Source organism: Calliphora vicina, chromosome 1 (genome assembly GCF_958450345.1).
Source record: "Calliphora vicina chromosome 1, idCalVici1.1, whole genome shotgun sequence".
Classification (NCBI taxonomy): Eukaryota; Metazoa; Arthropoda; class Insecta; order Diptera; family Calliphoridae; genus Calliphora; species Calliphora vicina.
This window is the reverse complement of record NC_088780.1, coordinates 82889581-82906713: the sequence shown is the minus strand read 5'-3', so window position 1 is coordinate 82906713 and position 17133 is coordinate 82889581. Positions and strand designations below refer to the sequence as shown.

The window sequence follows — 17133 nt, the reverse complement described above, 5'->3', positions numbered from 1 at the left end:
TCCTGCCACTAAAAGACTTGCAAAGTTTAAATGCACTGCTTTGAAATTAATACAACACAATATTTGAAATGAGACAATATAAAAACTACAGATCTGAACGTGAGTGATAACTGGCTCCCGATATAAAACTTTAAAATTCTCGCTAAATTGCCTGCTATCGGATGACTTCGTATTAACCACAAGAAAAAACGAATTAATCACAAAAAAACAACTTTTAAACAAGCATATACAAGCGTGAGTGCATGAGAGTTAAATTGTTAAAATTCCGCGTGTTATTCATTCACGATTAGAAAATCAACGGATGGAAAACTAAACTGAAATAAAGAAAAGTAATTTGTAAAAGTTTATTATTGTTTATCTCATTATAATACAAGAATATAACCACGTCCAGGCCTGACTCACACGTGACTCTCGTATTATTAATCACAACACTTGCACATCTCTTATAAAAAAAAAAAACAATTACAATAACAACAACAACAACAACGACAGCAATAAAACGTTTATCAGAATCGCAAAGTGCTTTTTGATGGTAGACTTAAAGGGTGAAGCTTTTACTAATTTACATATGACTTATGAGGCGCAGCGATGCGCAACCTAATTTTTTCTGAAACTACGCCTAACTGTCCAGGCTTTTAAATTATATTAAATTCTCTGCCCAGCTGAGCCCAGCTAATAACTTTATGTCCATTTGAACTGACAAAATCCATTTTTTTTTTGCACTTTCAATATAAAAACTAATATCAAAGCCACTTCCACAAATAATTAAAATTTAAATTTAACCAAAACATATCAATAAATACCTGAACTTGATGGTTGCATAATTAGATTTGTTAATTTTATTAAATTACCTATCACAAATAGTATTTATTTGCGTAATTTTTTATTTTTTTTTATCAATTTTTTTGTTTTTTTTCTCACAATATGTAATTTCAACACGTGACTATAAAAATACCTTTTAATATTTCACATTAATTTTTTGCCTGCTGATATAGAATTTTGTTCTCTTTAAGCTGGCACTTTCAGTTTTCACGATACTTGAAATTTGTATTTTCAATTAATCCGCAAAATTAGTATGTTTGGCCCCTCTGTGCAGCGTTTTGTAATTAGTTTTTAAAATAAGCTATACTCTTATTTTAATTAAAAAAATCGGTAACATCTTTTTGAGCCATCTTAAATAGACATACATTTCAAGTGCCTGATAATGCAAATCATCTAGAGAATGTCTTTAAAAAATCTCGTACATTAACACTCCGTTACTCTCAACTGATCTGGTTGATACAGGCAAACATTTTTTTATTGTAAATTTTTTAATCACCCTAAATTTAAGCTATTTTTTGATAAAATAATATTTTTACTGCTATTTTTTTTATTACTCTTTTAAATTATTTTCAAACGCGCCTTTTTTATTGATATCAATTTGATACATTGCGACTAACGGAGGGTTAAATTATGAAAAATAAATTTGTATGATCTTAGAATGAAATGGAGAAGCGAATTAATAGAATCACTCGATTGGCAACAAATTCGGTTGCTACTACGAATCTGTTTTCTCTGTGTTACGGAGTGTCTACAAAAACGGATTTCAACTTTCTTAAAACAGCACAGAGTGCTTTCATATTTCAGGCCCGATTTGGAAAAAAGGCCCTTTGTGGTATTCAAACAATAATGTAAATTTTGTACCACAGAAAGCAACTGTCTAGAAAGGTATTGGGGCTCTTGTAAAAACAGAATTAAAGAATCCAGGAAAGGTAACCCAGCATATGTCCGATTTTAAGCGCAAGTTGACCACATCGTCCAAGAAGGTAACGGAAGCAACTATAAAATCTTTAATGGGAAGATTTAAAGAAAAAGTGGATGAATTTATAAATATCGAGTAATATGCCAATATTTTATTGTTTGTACAATATTTGAATAAATTAACGTATTTTTGAGAATTTTTTATATTGAACGTTTTTAATTTTATTTAACTTAATAAAACTTTACATATAAAAAAGTACGATCGAAATAATTTTACCATCCCTGGTGTCAAGGTTCAAATGTGGCCAAATATTGCCAACTCAGCAAAAGCTGTATCAACCGGATTATTTTCCCCAGGAAAGAACTTACAACATCAATAATAGTTTTATTTTGAAAAATATTAGTACCAATACTGTGTCTGGAAATATCTTAAATACAAATCTACAGTTGATATTATTAATTGCAGTTAAATTATTGCAAATAATTAGTTTTGGACATATTAAAGGAGTGTTAAAGAGATTACAACAAATTGTAGTAAGTACGTGATCATTAACTGTGACATAAGTACTTACATACATATGAATTATATGTATGTTTCAATTTAATAAATGGTCTTTTTATGGAACAGACTGTATATAGTACACACATTAGACTGCTTCACAAAAAATTTTCTTTTAACTATAAAATACCGTTTTCCAAAACATAAATCGGTTTATATCGATTATAAAACTAAGTTTGATAATACGTTTGCATGGAAAGAAATTTTACTTAAAAGATTTTGTAAACAAAGTTGGTTAGATCATTTAGTTATAATGAAAAATTTATTGGAAAATAGGTATTGCTAGTTTTTACCTATTAAAAACGGTGGTTTATTTCCTTTAAATAAACCGGGTTCATTTAAATTACAAATAAAAGATCCAAGTAGTTTAAAAACTGTAACTATAGTATATAAAGAGTATACTCTTTATTTATTAAAATATACACAACAACAGTTATCCAAATACACTTTTATAATTCATAAGAATAAATATCACCTGAATATTTATTTCTACAATGATCACCCAGAGCTTTATAAAGCTGCTTCACAGTTGAGGAGCCGCAGACAAAAGGTACTTTTTCGATTTTTTTTCCAAATTGAATTTTTGGTATTTTTATAATATTTGGGTTGAAATCTTCTAGAAAACATAAATTTTCCCAAAATTTTTAAATTTTCAAAAAAGTACCTTTTGTTCTGCGGTTCCTCAGTTAATGTTGTCATACTTACCCAGCAAAAATTTTGTGAATTTTTGTAATGACAACTAGTTATTTCATGCATTCTTTTGTAAGGTGTGGTGGTTACCCAGCACATTATTTTATTTACTAGAATAAGTACTTATTTTTATACAGGCTGGTAATGAACTTTTGCATTTAGCACAGCTATCTAGTGTGTTTGACTGGAAAACGGGAGGTTAGTGGTTCGCCACCTGTCAAAGCCATTAATTTTTTTATTCATATCATATTCATTTATATGTTGATGTTAAAACTATTGTTAACTTACAATAAAATAACTCGTACATGGAGCAGCAAATAATGTGACTGTTCGATTCCCACACAAGGCAATATTTTTTGTGTTTTTTTTAGCTACATATTCTTGTTGTGAATTTACTACTTATTTCTCAACTGATTGTAAGTACATTTGTAAGCTTGACCCATGAATTTTTTAAAAATCTCGAACAAAGATAAGTAGTGTTTCAGTCAAATAATAAGTAGTTATGCCTTGGCTCCAATGGTACTTGCTGGCTGACTAATAGGGGGGTCAGACGGCATGTATTGCTTGTGTATTGGGACATGTATTCGATACATATGGAATTCCATGTGTATGTCAAAATTCACGTTATACACATGATTCATAATTTCCACGTTCAAACGTACATATGTAATTGCATGTGACATAACCTCTATTAGTTTATATGTTTGTTGTTTTTAACAATATATTTATTTAAAACATTTTTAAATCACAATATATATATTTAATGCAATGAAATTTATTTTGTTATGATTTTTCTTTACTCTTTTTTGTTTTGTTTTTTTTATTTTGCACTCACACAGTGTTGTATTTCAAAATACAACTCTGTTATACACACGAAAATAGAACATGCTCTAATTGCCAAAAATGTCACGAGTAATACACATGTATTTTACATACACAAAGTTTCATATGGATAACACGGTATGTATATGTTTACATATGGAAAAATGTCCCAATATATGACACAAAACACAAGCAATACATGCCGTCTGACCCCACTTTAAATATATGTTTCCACTAGAGATGAGCGATATTTCCATACCTGTGATTGAAAAATCACTGGTAACAACAGTTACTGAATATAGCAAGTAACAGGTACATTTAAGTCGTTCTTTCATATTTTTTCACATACTGTTAAATATCTTTCCTTAATATTTTTCAACATTCACTGGTAACGTTTTTGAAAAATCACTGGTAACAAATGGAGAAAGTAACAGGTACTTTTAATGTCGTTCTTTTACGTATTTCAACAAACTGTTAAATGTCGTTCTTTTATATATTTCAAAATTCACTGGTAACAACAGTTACTGCATATGTATGAAAATCCGCTCCATAGCTATATCTGCAACACAGTGGATAAAATAAAATGTTAAGAAACATATCAGTCAGGTTAGGTTACGTGGGTTGCTCGCAAGTTAGCGAGTTCACTCGGAGGCCTTGTGGCCCATTGTGGTACCCTTAGAAATACTATTCCCTTATAGGGTTTTTACACTTACGTAGATTTTGGCGAAACGTATGGAAGATGTTGAAAACTTGAAAGATTTGTGCACACTTGCAACATCTACCATCAGTAAAATTGAAAAAATATTAAAAATCATATTGTTTTTATGAAAACAAAATGAATTGAGACTGGTTTTCTTTTTTATACTATCAAATTAAATAAGAAAATAATTTCACAAGCACATTTCAAACAAATAAAATGTCGCTTCATTATTATACAAATATTTGTTACATTCTTTTTAATATATGTAAATGCCATTTTATTAGTGGTGACACTAAAATAATCGAAAGATGTTAGGTGGAACGAAATGCGATATGAACATTTTTTAAAGATGTAGAAAGATGTTGGCACTCAGCCCTGTGTAATTCTTAAGGGAAGATGTTAACATCTTTGCAAATTGATGGTAGATGTTAGATGTGCGCTAGTGTAAAAACCCTATTATGCTGAAAATTCATACATAAAGTGACAATAAGTTCCATCCTTAATTTCGTTGACTATGTGATTCCTGTGGTCCCCTTGGGAACCAGCTGGTACTTTAGTTCTATACTCTGTCAGATTGAGCCAGAGCATTCTGGATATTCTACAAGTGATGATATTTGACCACCTGAGTTCCGTCTCGCTCAAAGCCTATTCATCTATCAATTTCGATACTGTCACCAAGGGGGTGTGAACATCCCTTTGCGCGAGAGATACGTTCAGGGACGACCAGTTGGTTGCGCATGCATCAGATACTTCATTTCCGCGGATGCGCTCATGTCCTGGAACCCATATTAACTCGACGTTGAGAGTTGAGAGCCTTGATTGATGCAAGGCTGTCCAAGTAGATATGTATAGTCGAATTTTAGAGTTTCAGTTCCGGGATTCTTCTCGCGGCTGTATCGATGGCATAAATCTCTGCCCGGAAAACCGTACAAGTATCGGGTAATCGAAGAGACATCAAAAGGTCCAGCTCATCTGAGAAGATTCCCGAGCCCGTCCTCGGGAACATCATATTTATGATGTTTTGAAGTTTAAACTTCAAAACATCATAAATATGTATGTACAGTGACTCAAACGTAAAATCGGACAAGAGTTTGTCTGATATAAAAGTGCTTAAAACATAAAAGGATGTACCAAAAAAATTTGTTTTTTTTCGCTTCTATTTACACTCCACATACCTATATCTCTAAAAAATAACAAAAACTTAAATTTCCATAATTGAAACCGTAAACTTTTGCATAAAAACCAAAATAAATCAATTTTTTGGGTCAAACACAAAATCGGACAGAGTAAAATAATTATTCAAAAGTGGGCGATAAATATTTAGTTGCATATTCTTTGTTGTCTCGAATGACCTGTAATCGCTTTTGAATCGATTTTACCATGTTTTGGCATACATTTGGCTCTTTTGAGGTCCATGCTTCCAGTAAGGACTCTTTTATCTGAACCAACGTGTTAAATTTTATTTGATGCACTCTCCTAGTTAATTCCTCCCAAAGATGCTCAATTGCATTAAAGTCTAGGCTCTGTGCAAGTTTGGGACAGTTATGGACCAACCAAAGATTTGCAACACCTGATGTGAGCTTGGGTTCGTAGTCTTGATAAAAGGAAAAGATGTTTTCTGTACCCACTTTTCGCACTTTGCTCTAAATTTGGCTTCAAAATGATGAGATAGACAAAATGTCCATTTTGTCATCGATAACATACAAATTGCATAGTCCGGCACTCAATATGCAGCCCCCAAAATCGGTTGAAAAGTGGCTGAATTACGGTAGTTTAAAGTCTGAATACTCCCCAAAAAAAAACTTGCAGCTATGTTTAAAAAAAGAACACACAAGCTTTTATTTGTATGAAACCCGGGAATATCATTATTTTATTTTACTACATTTGCTAATAAAAAAGTACTGATAATTATCAGAACCACAGCATATTTTTGGTGTAGCATAGTGTAATTAAGGAACAAGATGCAAATTCAGTATCACATACAGCAGGTAAAACTTGTAAAAATTATATCTTTTTTAAAGAGGCGAACTTTCATTTTAATTGGGCACATCGACAACTATATTTATGCCCCCCTAATATACATTAATGTAAGTGTGTGTGGATCCAAGTGTGTCAATAAATATGGATTAAATGTGTAATGACAACTTCCATTCATCTATTAAGTAGTTTTAATTTTTTGTAAAGATTTTTTTTTTTGGAATAATCGTTGTTATTTTGGTTGTTGTTAGTATTGCACTAAACTGTAACACGAATGATAGAAACACGAGAATTGAAAAACATTCAAAATCGAACAAAAAGAGTTTAATTTATTCGTATGTTGGTCATTAAGTATTGACGAAATGCGAGTATTAATTTAATTTTTTGTTTCTTTAATCGTCTTGTTTTTATTATTCTTTCATTAAACTACATTTTATATTTACTAGGTATTTAAGTACCTACTCGTACATACAATGTCCACCTGTATGCTTACTGCCACATACATAAATAGATACATAGTATGTACATATGTATGTATATTAGACCGGACCTTAACAAATAGATTTGCTTTCGATGGATCTCACTTTGAAATGTGAACAAAGCTTTGTTCATTAATATCTAAAAATAACTTATGCAAAATTGCGGATAGCGAGAACCCGTGCCGGAAATCGATTTACATTTTCTAAATTAGATAAATAATGGTCCTGAAGAACAAAATTAGACCCGTCCGGAACAAATCTATTTTTTAAGAGCTCGTCCAATGTTTTGTACATAAAAACACATTAACCCTCCGTTAGTTGCAATCATTTTCAATCGAGACTAGTCACAATGTATCAAATTGATATCAATAAAATCTCTTCACTTTTTATTTCGAAAACATAAAAACAATAGCGGTATTCACAATGTAGAATACTTGGTCTAGTAAAAAATCAGACAAGCTATTTATTGACAAACATTTCAATTTCAAATGTATTTTGTTTTTATTTTTTTGATATTGTGCTCTTTTACTACATTACCAGGCCAAGTACTCTACATAGTGAATACAGTACTTTTCGCTTATAGTCCATTCCGCTTAAAGGCCAAAAACGGATGTAAGCCAAAACAGTCCTATTCACTTGCAGGTTTTTTTTTTAAAATTTCATACAAATTATGTGTTCTAAAGTCCACTTTGCCTATAGTCCATTTTCGTTTAAAGGCCAAATTTTCTTTGCATGCATAACTAATATTGTATAGAAAAAAATTTCATATAGTCCACTCTGATGACGAACTTATTTGTCATGGAATCATGAGTGATGGTGATATTTTGGACGATGTGGCTTCGGAAAAATAGAATCATTTATTGTAAAATCATTTTTTTAAAAAAAAATCGAAGATTACGGAATTCTTTTAAAAACGTTCAACAATTCGCAATTTATATTTCATTTAGAAATTGATATCTATCTTCTGTTTGATTTAGTCATCCAAAGACCTAAAATGGATCTCATACTTTAAGTTTTTTTGTTTTTTATTACAATAAGCTTTTGAAGCATTCGAATTACAATAAATAATAATATGTAAAGGTTTTTGTTTTAACTATTGATTTTATTTAAATAAATATTTGATTATATTTTAAATAAATTTTTATTTTGTTTAAAAAAGTGGTTTTATTGCAGAAAGTACATAATTTGTATATAGTCCAAAATGTGTATTATATCAGGATTCAGTTATAATCCATAAAGTGGTTTAAAAAGATATTCGGTTATAGTCCTAATTCGCTTATAGCCCACAAAAATTGTGCAACTGTAGTAGTGGACTTTTGCCTGTATCAACTAGATCAGTTGTGAGTAAAAAAAGTACTATGAATGTTTTTATTAACATTTGTACCAATCCATAGATAGAAAAATAAATATAAAAATATTCATGCCCTGTATATAAGGCAATCTGAAGTGTCGTCTTAAATTCTACATAAATGTACAATCTTTCAAATGAATGTTGTCAAATTTTTAGACACATTGTTACCATTAAAGTTAACGTAGTGATGTAGTCAAACTGTTTAGATTTCTGATTCTAACCGAACAACCTGGTTTCGAAATTTAATGTCGGCGCAACAATTTTTATTTGAAAAAAAAATTTAAATAAAAGTCCACAATATAAAATAGGGAAAAAATACTTTTGAAAAAAGTACCCACTTATGCCCTAGTCAGAATATTCAACTCGATTTCTTCATCAAAATCTATTACGTTATTAACAAAATGTTGGTGTCAATAGGATACACTTGTAATAGTTACCACAAAGGGTAGACAGACTTACTTATGTATATTTAGAACAAAACGGTTAAAATTGTCAACATACTAAACATCAACAATTTCATTTGCTGCGGTACAGGTGGCAATTGGGTAAACCAACTTGGTCTCTTACAAAAAAATACTATTAATAGTCACGAACAAGAATTAAGACGACAGACAATGCGTTAAATTGTTAGTTAACAATATTGAAAATGAAATCGAAAAAAAACATCACTACAGCTTCAAAAGTAGCAATTGTACACTAGCTAATAATAAGAATAATATATTTTTTTCGTAATGAATGATAGAAATGAATATTATCAATTGATCATCTATCACTGATATTTTCATATAAACTTCGGCAGTCAAAATAAAATTCAAAGTTGATATTTAGGCGGTTATCATGCTCTTAGTGGCTAACGAATTCGTCAGCGCAGAGTTTCATGTATACATACAGAGCTGCCAGTATTTTTTAGTCATCATCCTCAATTTTCGTTTTTATATCCCCAATTACCAATTTGTTATCTAAAATAAATTTCCACTTCTTTTTTCATCTACACGCATAGACAAAATGTAGTTGAGCATGTTTACTGTAACCATTTCAATATTGTTACAAGATTTTTAACAATATTATAGTCACAGTAACTATTTACATGATTGTGGTAACCATAATATGGTAAATTTACGATCCACATGATTGTATCAACCATATATATGGTTACATTATAGAAGTATATGTTTGTGACAACCATTTATATGATGAAGGACTTACCATATTATGTTGCTCTCGGCTTATGGATGAGTTATTTTGTTAGCATTGCACATAAAAGATATAGAAATGGATGGGATCAAAACAGTGTACCACTCCACTGTCCCATAACAATTATATAGAACAATAATAGTGAGATTCTCAAATTTTTTAGTTATTTTGTTACCCTTCATAGTTGAGCACAATTGAACGCAAATGCTTGGTATCAAAACATAGAAAGTAAATTGTTGTTTTCGAATATCTAAAAAACTGTTATGCTAGAGAAAAGTTTCAAGTTTTTTTTTAAATTCGAAAGATATTTTTTATATTTTCAATGGCAAAGGCATGGTATACAATTAAAAACATCCGGTATTAATTATATTCAATTTATTTTTTATGAAATTCTTTCATATTTTTTATTTAACATTAAAATACTATTGTCAATATTAACCAAATCAAATATGGGCAATTCCATATCATCGTACGTGACATTTGTACGCCTATAGAGTGGAATACATTTTGCAAAAATAAGAGTATCTGAAAAATAATTTGGTGTTTATGTTGTACTATATTTGAAAATACTAAAAGGTTCTTTCGAAACATTGTTGTCCAAAATATCGAGTGAAATAAAACGGAAGTCATTTTGAGGTACATGTAGAAATATGCGAAAATTTTCGAATCGTGAGAGGCGTTAACCCCGAAAATCCATTCCATTCTGCCGTGTGTCTAAATATAACTTTTTCAGAATTCTTTAGAATTATGAAAATTTAATAAAATAAATTGAATTTCTAAGGAAATCAATTTACTAAACTCGACCCTAAATAATTAATAATATTAATCAGTTTCCAAAAAACAAAAAAATTAATAGAAAATTTAAAACGAATGTAATTTTCAAAATTACATTCGTTTTCAATAAACCATTTGATATCATACTAATTGGGAGCTTAGTTTTCGCCGCAATTTTAGCCTAAAACACGCCAATTAAATTAAAAAATTAAATATAGTCAGTTTAAACTAATACTTTTGCCATTAAAAGGTTGTAATAAGCTCTAAATACTTTCACATAATAATATTTTAGTGTTTTCTCCTATTCAAATCATATTGAAAAAAAGTTTCAATGGTTTTTGGGCAATTTCTCGTGGAATTGCCCATATTTCATTATCAAAGTCCGGCAAATTTTAGTTTCCGAAATTTTGTTTTACATTGCATTTATTTTAAAAAGTAAACTGAATTATTTTTAATACTTAGTAAGTATATTCAATCTAAGAAAAGCTTTTAATAATTTATATTGCAGATTATTGTTTTGGTAATATCCATTTTTTTTTTTTCATCATTTATTTATTGTATCTTCATTATTTAATGAACTAACAATAAGTGGTTCAAATCTTATATCTAATATTATTATTTAATTAGTCCAGCCAGTGCCGGACGAAAAAATTTTGTGTTCATGGTTCCATTACTCAAAAAAAGTTCAACGCTAGAGTTACTTGTTCGTACACAAAACATACTTGAACCTTATTTCAAGCAAGCTTCTTGAATGTTTTTGACCCGCGGCATCTTTGTAGGAATAAAGATTATCCAGCAAAGTAATTGCTCCAGTGAATAATGGGAATTATTAAATTAGATTTTAGACTTTCCAGCAGATTTGATATAATATGAATCAAATAGATTAGAAAATTAAAAGCTGAAAAAAATTAAACATTTGTATCCCAAAAATTGCTTTAAATCCGAACGAATCCTCAGATCCCCAAACCAAAAACTGTATCCACATTTGCCAAAAAAATCCACTATTAAGGGACAAATCTCCTAAACTGGCAACACTACTTACGTATAATGCATTCAGTGAGAAGTGTTTGTTTATCTATCTGTCTGTCCTTTCTTTTTCATAATTATCATCGCGGTTACTGTAGAATCTACAGTGTAGATACATATTAGAGTGGCCCCATTTGTATGAAGGAAAAATATGATGTAGATGTTTCCAACTAAATTTAAAGTATAGTTTGTTTGAGGGGACCATTTCTTAAAATTTTTGTCGTTGCATCAGTATTTGGTGAGCTGGATCAAATGATAAAAAGGTCATTCTTTAATGTTTTTTAATATTTCTCGTAAAGGAAACATATGAAATATTAGTATCATGTGAAAGGTATCTGAAAGGCGCTTTCAAGCCATATCCTAATTCTCATCCAAATCTAAAAATATTCAAAGTTTCGTATTTTGTTTGGCAAAAATTAAAAGTTTTTTCAAATTTTGACAGAATTAAGTACATAATATTATTTGAATTATGTACTTAATAACACTAATTTTTCATTTATCGCATAAAACAAACAACAAGTAAAATGTTTGCTATGCAGGGTCTCTCATTAAGCGCATCCCATCATCTACATTTTCTAATCGTTTGAAAGACCTATCGATGTCATTATGGAATATAAGTAATATTGAGTAATTGTCCGCCACTGCTTGGCTCAACAATTACTGAACTCAGGACAAGCATTTTGAGAAACGCTATCTTGGAATGAATTTAACTTTTATTTTAGTTGAGAACATCCATAACATATTTTTGGACCACCCTAGTGTACATACTAGGGTATTCAAATTATTCGATTTTTCTCTTGTTCGAATAAAACGAATAATTCGAATAAGAGATTTTAACTTGTTCGAATAATTCGATTACACCTTTAAAATTAATCGAATTATTCGAATAATTTAAATTTTTTTAATGTAAAAAATGAAGTTTTTATGTAGGTTTTTTAATATTTTATTGTTAAATAAAAAAAAATAAGGTTAAAATTAACTATTCAAATATTGATAATGTTAAAAATACTATAACAAATACTATAATATTCGATAACAAAGTCCACCATTAAATTTTCATCAGAAATATTCTGATCAGATTCCCTCCCGAACAATCTATAAAACAATTGACTAGCAAACACGTTAGTTTCCGTTTTGGAGCTATGGACATGATCCTGAATTCAAGTACAATATATGTAAATGTATTAAGAAATTTTTTATGTCGTTCATTAATTCGATGAACACTGTACTACATGTAGTTCTTGTTTACAGGATACGTCACGTTTATCAAAATAACATTTTTTTTGTTCACATACTTAGTACTCACCAATACCTCATGGGAGATTGTGTGATCGCATTATTTTTAGCTACTATTTTTGACTTATTGAATTTTTAATTTGTGATATTTTCATAATGCCCATATTCAGTCATTATGAACATATCTCGTTTGTACGGAAAGTAAAATTTTGTACATTTACAAGTGAATAAATACAATATTTTTTTGGAATTTATATTTATGAAGAGTAGCTTGATTGTTATATGCATAAATGTTTCATTATTGCGTTTTAGTTTTGTTGTTTCAAAATCTTTCTGTAACGAAATCTCTTACAAATTGAAATTACAATGAAAACAACTATGAATGTTTTTGATACAATTAATAAAATTTTGATACTTAAAAAAACTCTGAACTATTTTGAAAAAAGATTGATCATTTTTATTCCTGATATAGGAGACTTACTGCCAGTTTCCCGATATCGAAAACAGATAGTCGACAACATTTGATGCTAGTTCTATAACAAATTCGACAAAAATATTTTTGTTAAGCCAATATATTGCCCGACAAAAATAATATTTTTATTAAAAATTGGTATAATATGCATATAAATATGTATTTTGGAGTAAAATATAACAAAATATGCATTATCAATAAAATAAAATACATACATTTGCATATAAATCCGTCCCCTATTTATAACAAATTGTATTATTGCTCTATCTTAATCTTAATTAAGTGATCTTAGGGAATTACACAAATCTGTCCCAAGTTTGATATCACTGTCAGTGAACGTGGCTAATTTGAAGTCATCGAAGTGCATAATTGACGCATTTATAAATATGCAAAAAGTATATTACCATTTTAGAAAAAGATGTTCAATGATGTTTAATATCATGTATAAGACGAACTCCATGTTTTTCTTGCAACAAAACGTAAGTAAATATTGTTACGTTTTAACATTTTCAAAACGTTGGTTTATTTCCTTTAAATAAACCGGATACTTTTGATTGCAAATAAAAGCCGTTTAGTAGTTTGAAAATTGTAACAACTCTTTATTTATTTAAAATGTACAACAACAGAATTAAATAGTCACTCAATGTTTTTTATACACGTTTATAAATTCGCAGAAATACAGACACACTTTATAATGTACACGAATTCACTTGAAAAATAAAGCACACTTTAAGGCACTCAGTTGATGTTTATTCGAATAGCGTCTCTGATAAACGCACTCACGACTGCAACCTCTGCCACTATTTATAACACTGCCATCTGCACTCTAGATTGCTCTTTAACTATCAAAGCTCGTATATTCTAGAGCTTTCTAATACATACGCCATCTGTGGTGTACTTTCTACAATGTTCTTTAACTGAATATTAGAATTCGAATATACGGTCGCAGCAAACAGCGTTGCCATACTTACGATCAATGGTCAACTGAAAGCTTTTATTCAATGTTAATAATGCCCACAGAGATACTGCTATTTGAAAGCATTACGCAACTTTAAATCAGCCGTTAAAATCGTTATATTTGACTTCAAGTACAATTTCGTAACAATACACTTACATACGCGGTTAATAACATCACTTATATATATTTTAAGATCATGGCCTTCGTCTATTTCAACGTAATCATTGTAAATGTCATCCTAAATATCACTTTCGACTACCGTTTCAAAATCACATTCGCCATCACTTTCAACACCATTTTAATTTAATTTAAGTTAATATTTTGATTATTAATTGCGATTCTGCTAATATTTCGCCAGCATATGTTCACACCACGGCCGCCTCGTCATACTTAGACCCTAAAATGTCTGTTTCGAAATCAATTCTAAAATCATTCAGACTTTTTTTTTTACTAAATAACAACAATTTTATTCCGTACCTTTTATTTTCAATGGTTTAATTAAACATTTTGAAAGACATTGTAACTTGTTGCAGTAATATTTATTCAATATTAAAATAATCAAGCTCGAGGTCCTTTTTTAAAATTTATTTTATTTATTTCGATATTTCATTATCCATCGGATAACATCTTCAGGAAGTATAATAATGAGTAACAATTTTTCAAAATATTAAAACACAACAACTTGTCCTTATGATATGTTAAAATGCACAGTGCACAGGTCGAATAACATAAAAAATATTAGTAATATTTATATATTTATAGAAGGAGCTATCGGACCACTCATCTACAGTGATCGAAAGACTCCCTTTATCTTTAGTTATTTGTCGAATTTTAGATACAATACAATTTTTGTAAGTCATTATTACTTATTTAAATTAGGAATTATGAAAATTATTTTTATGAATTAAGCAATTTAATAAATTTAAATATATATGAACATTTATTCGTTTTATTCGATTAGTCTACATAGAATTGTTCGAATTATTCGTTATTCGAAAATGGTAATTTTTAAATTGTTGGAATAATTATTCGTAAGAAATTGTTCGATTAATCGAACGATCATTACTCGAATGAATACCCTAGTACATACTTATGTAGGTTTATGCACTCATTACGTCCGTGGCTGTTTAATTCAATATACAAAACGCGACGTGGTCACATACAAATTCATACAGATATGGGTATTTTTCATCATATCCGCGATACTTATACAACAATCTTAATCAAACAGTTAAAATTCAAAGACCTTAGACTTGTAGTAAGTAAATATGCATGTAATCGTACATATGTACTGAATTCGCACAGTCACAATATTAACATCAATATTGTTGGAAAATAAATGAAATAATTAACATGTTGATTTAATTGAAGTCATCCATAAATCAATGGGAAAAAATACAGACATAATCATATTCACAAAGGCATACCAATTAGGGTAGTCCTTAAAAGGATTTACGTGGAAAGTTCAGGCACCAAACGCAATAATGTTTTCATTAAATATTTTTAATTAGGGAAGTATCCCACAAACTTACAAAAAAAATGTTGTAATTATTTATAAAATTTTTCAGAGAAGTTGATACCTATTTTAAAGAAAAGTGAAGGATTTCTAACAGTAACACGTACCCCTGTTTTGACCTTAGAAACTTTTCAAATAGATCGAATTTGTAAATCACTGTTTGTTTCACTTTACAAAAATTGTATGTGCATTCGGAATTAAATCAAGTAGCAACAATTGCGCGGAACGTGCATTATCTCCAAGAACTATAAATTAAAAACTTATTTCTTTAAACAATATCTAAAATAAAAAATTAAAAACTTGAAAAAAAATTTGGTTTATTTTAGAAATTGGTGTTGGCGTGATGTTTTTGATTCCAAATGACCTTAAAAAATGATTTTCATTACTTATACGGTGTGGTACGCCAAAAATTAACCCAAAATTAGTTACGTCCCTAATGTACATGTTTACACTACATAATTATAGTTACAATAGCGTTTTTCTTTACCCGGAATTTATCAGAATTCCAAACAATACAATTAAAAATCATTTGATGTTTTTTGCTGTCTATATAATTAATAGTCAAGCCGATTTTTTGTGGCCCTTATTTACGCTCAGAGTATACAATAAATTTTGCCAAAAAATATATCATTTGAAAGGTATTTATTTACAGTTGTGCTCAATATATATTTTATTCAAATCGGTTCAGTATTTAGGAGTTATGCGCGTTCAAAGTTATTACTAACACAGACTCAAAATACATATTCCAGTACATGTATACAAATCCACAATGCCGAAAAAATGGCTAGCGCTTCACTTTGTAAGCCTTCTAAAAGACCTGTTTACACATTCTATAAGATCCAATACTCATTCCATTCCCCCGTTGGCATAGTTCAAGACATAAAGCCAATACAACCTATGGCTAGCGCCTAGAAAGAACTGCCAATCGACCTTCATACCGGAACTCCTACGTTTTATGGTCCCCCACCATAGATTGGGGTAGTACATTATAATTTTGTTGAAGTTTAGAGCTGAATTGAAAATTACCAGCCTCACTAAAATTTTGCAATCAAAATTAAATTATTTGAATTAAAATAATCACTTGATGATGATACTTTAAGAAAGAAGTTTCATTTAAAATTGGAGAATTTTTGAACTACGTTTTATAAGCGAAACAAACTTGATTTAGGTTTCATTATCCTGCGTGCACGATGACTCAAACAACATGTTGAATGAAATCCTAGAGGTTTTTTTTAAAAAATTCGCTTTCACTATTTCCTAATCTTCGTACAGAAATGTCCAATTTCAATCGAATTTGACTTTGCCTTTTGTTCGACAATTAGGTACATGCTATAAATTAGATATTGACATAAATTGTTCACAAAAAACCAAACATTTGTATCAAGTTAATTTATAAAAATTGTCTCTAAATAAGTATTGAATGAAATTGTTTTATAAAACATTTCGTATAAGTTTTGGAAATAAACTTTTTATGAATCAATTTTAAAAAAAGGTTCCAAAAATTGTTCAATAGCCTTTTTGAGATACGAATTTCCTTATTTGTAGTGTTATTAACTGCATATTTCTCATGACCATAGTAAATAGAGTTTTTCTTTTCCCGCACTTTTTCATTTCCCGGGAAATCGGGATTCATTTTGAA

The 17133-nt window shown here is 29.6% G+C and overlaps 1 protein-coding gene across 1 annotated transcript in view; it reads right to left on the bottom strand.

Moving 5' to 3' along the window:
* The window catches only part of Irc (Immune-regulated catalase), a 43459-nt gene that overhangs the window by 6743 nt on the left and 19583 nt on the right, over positions 1 to 17133 (bottom strand). The window lies entirely within an intron of this gene.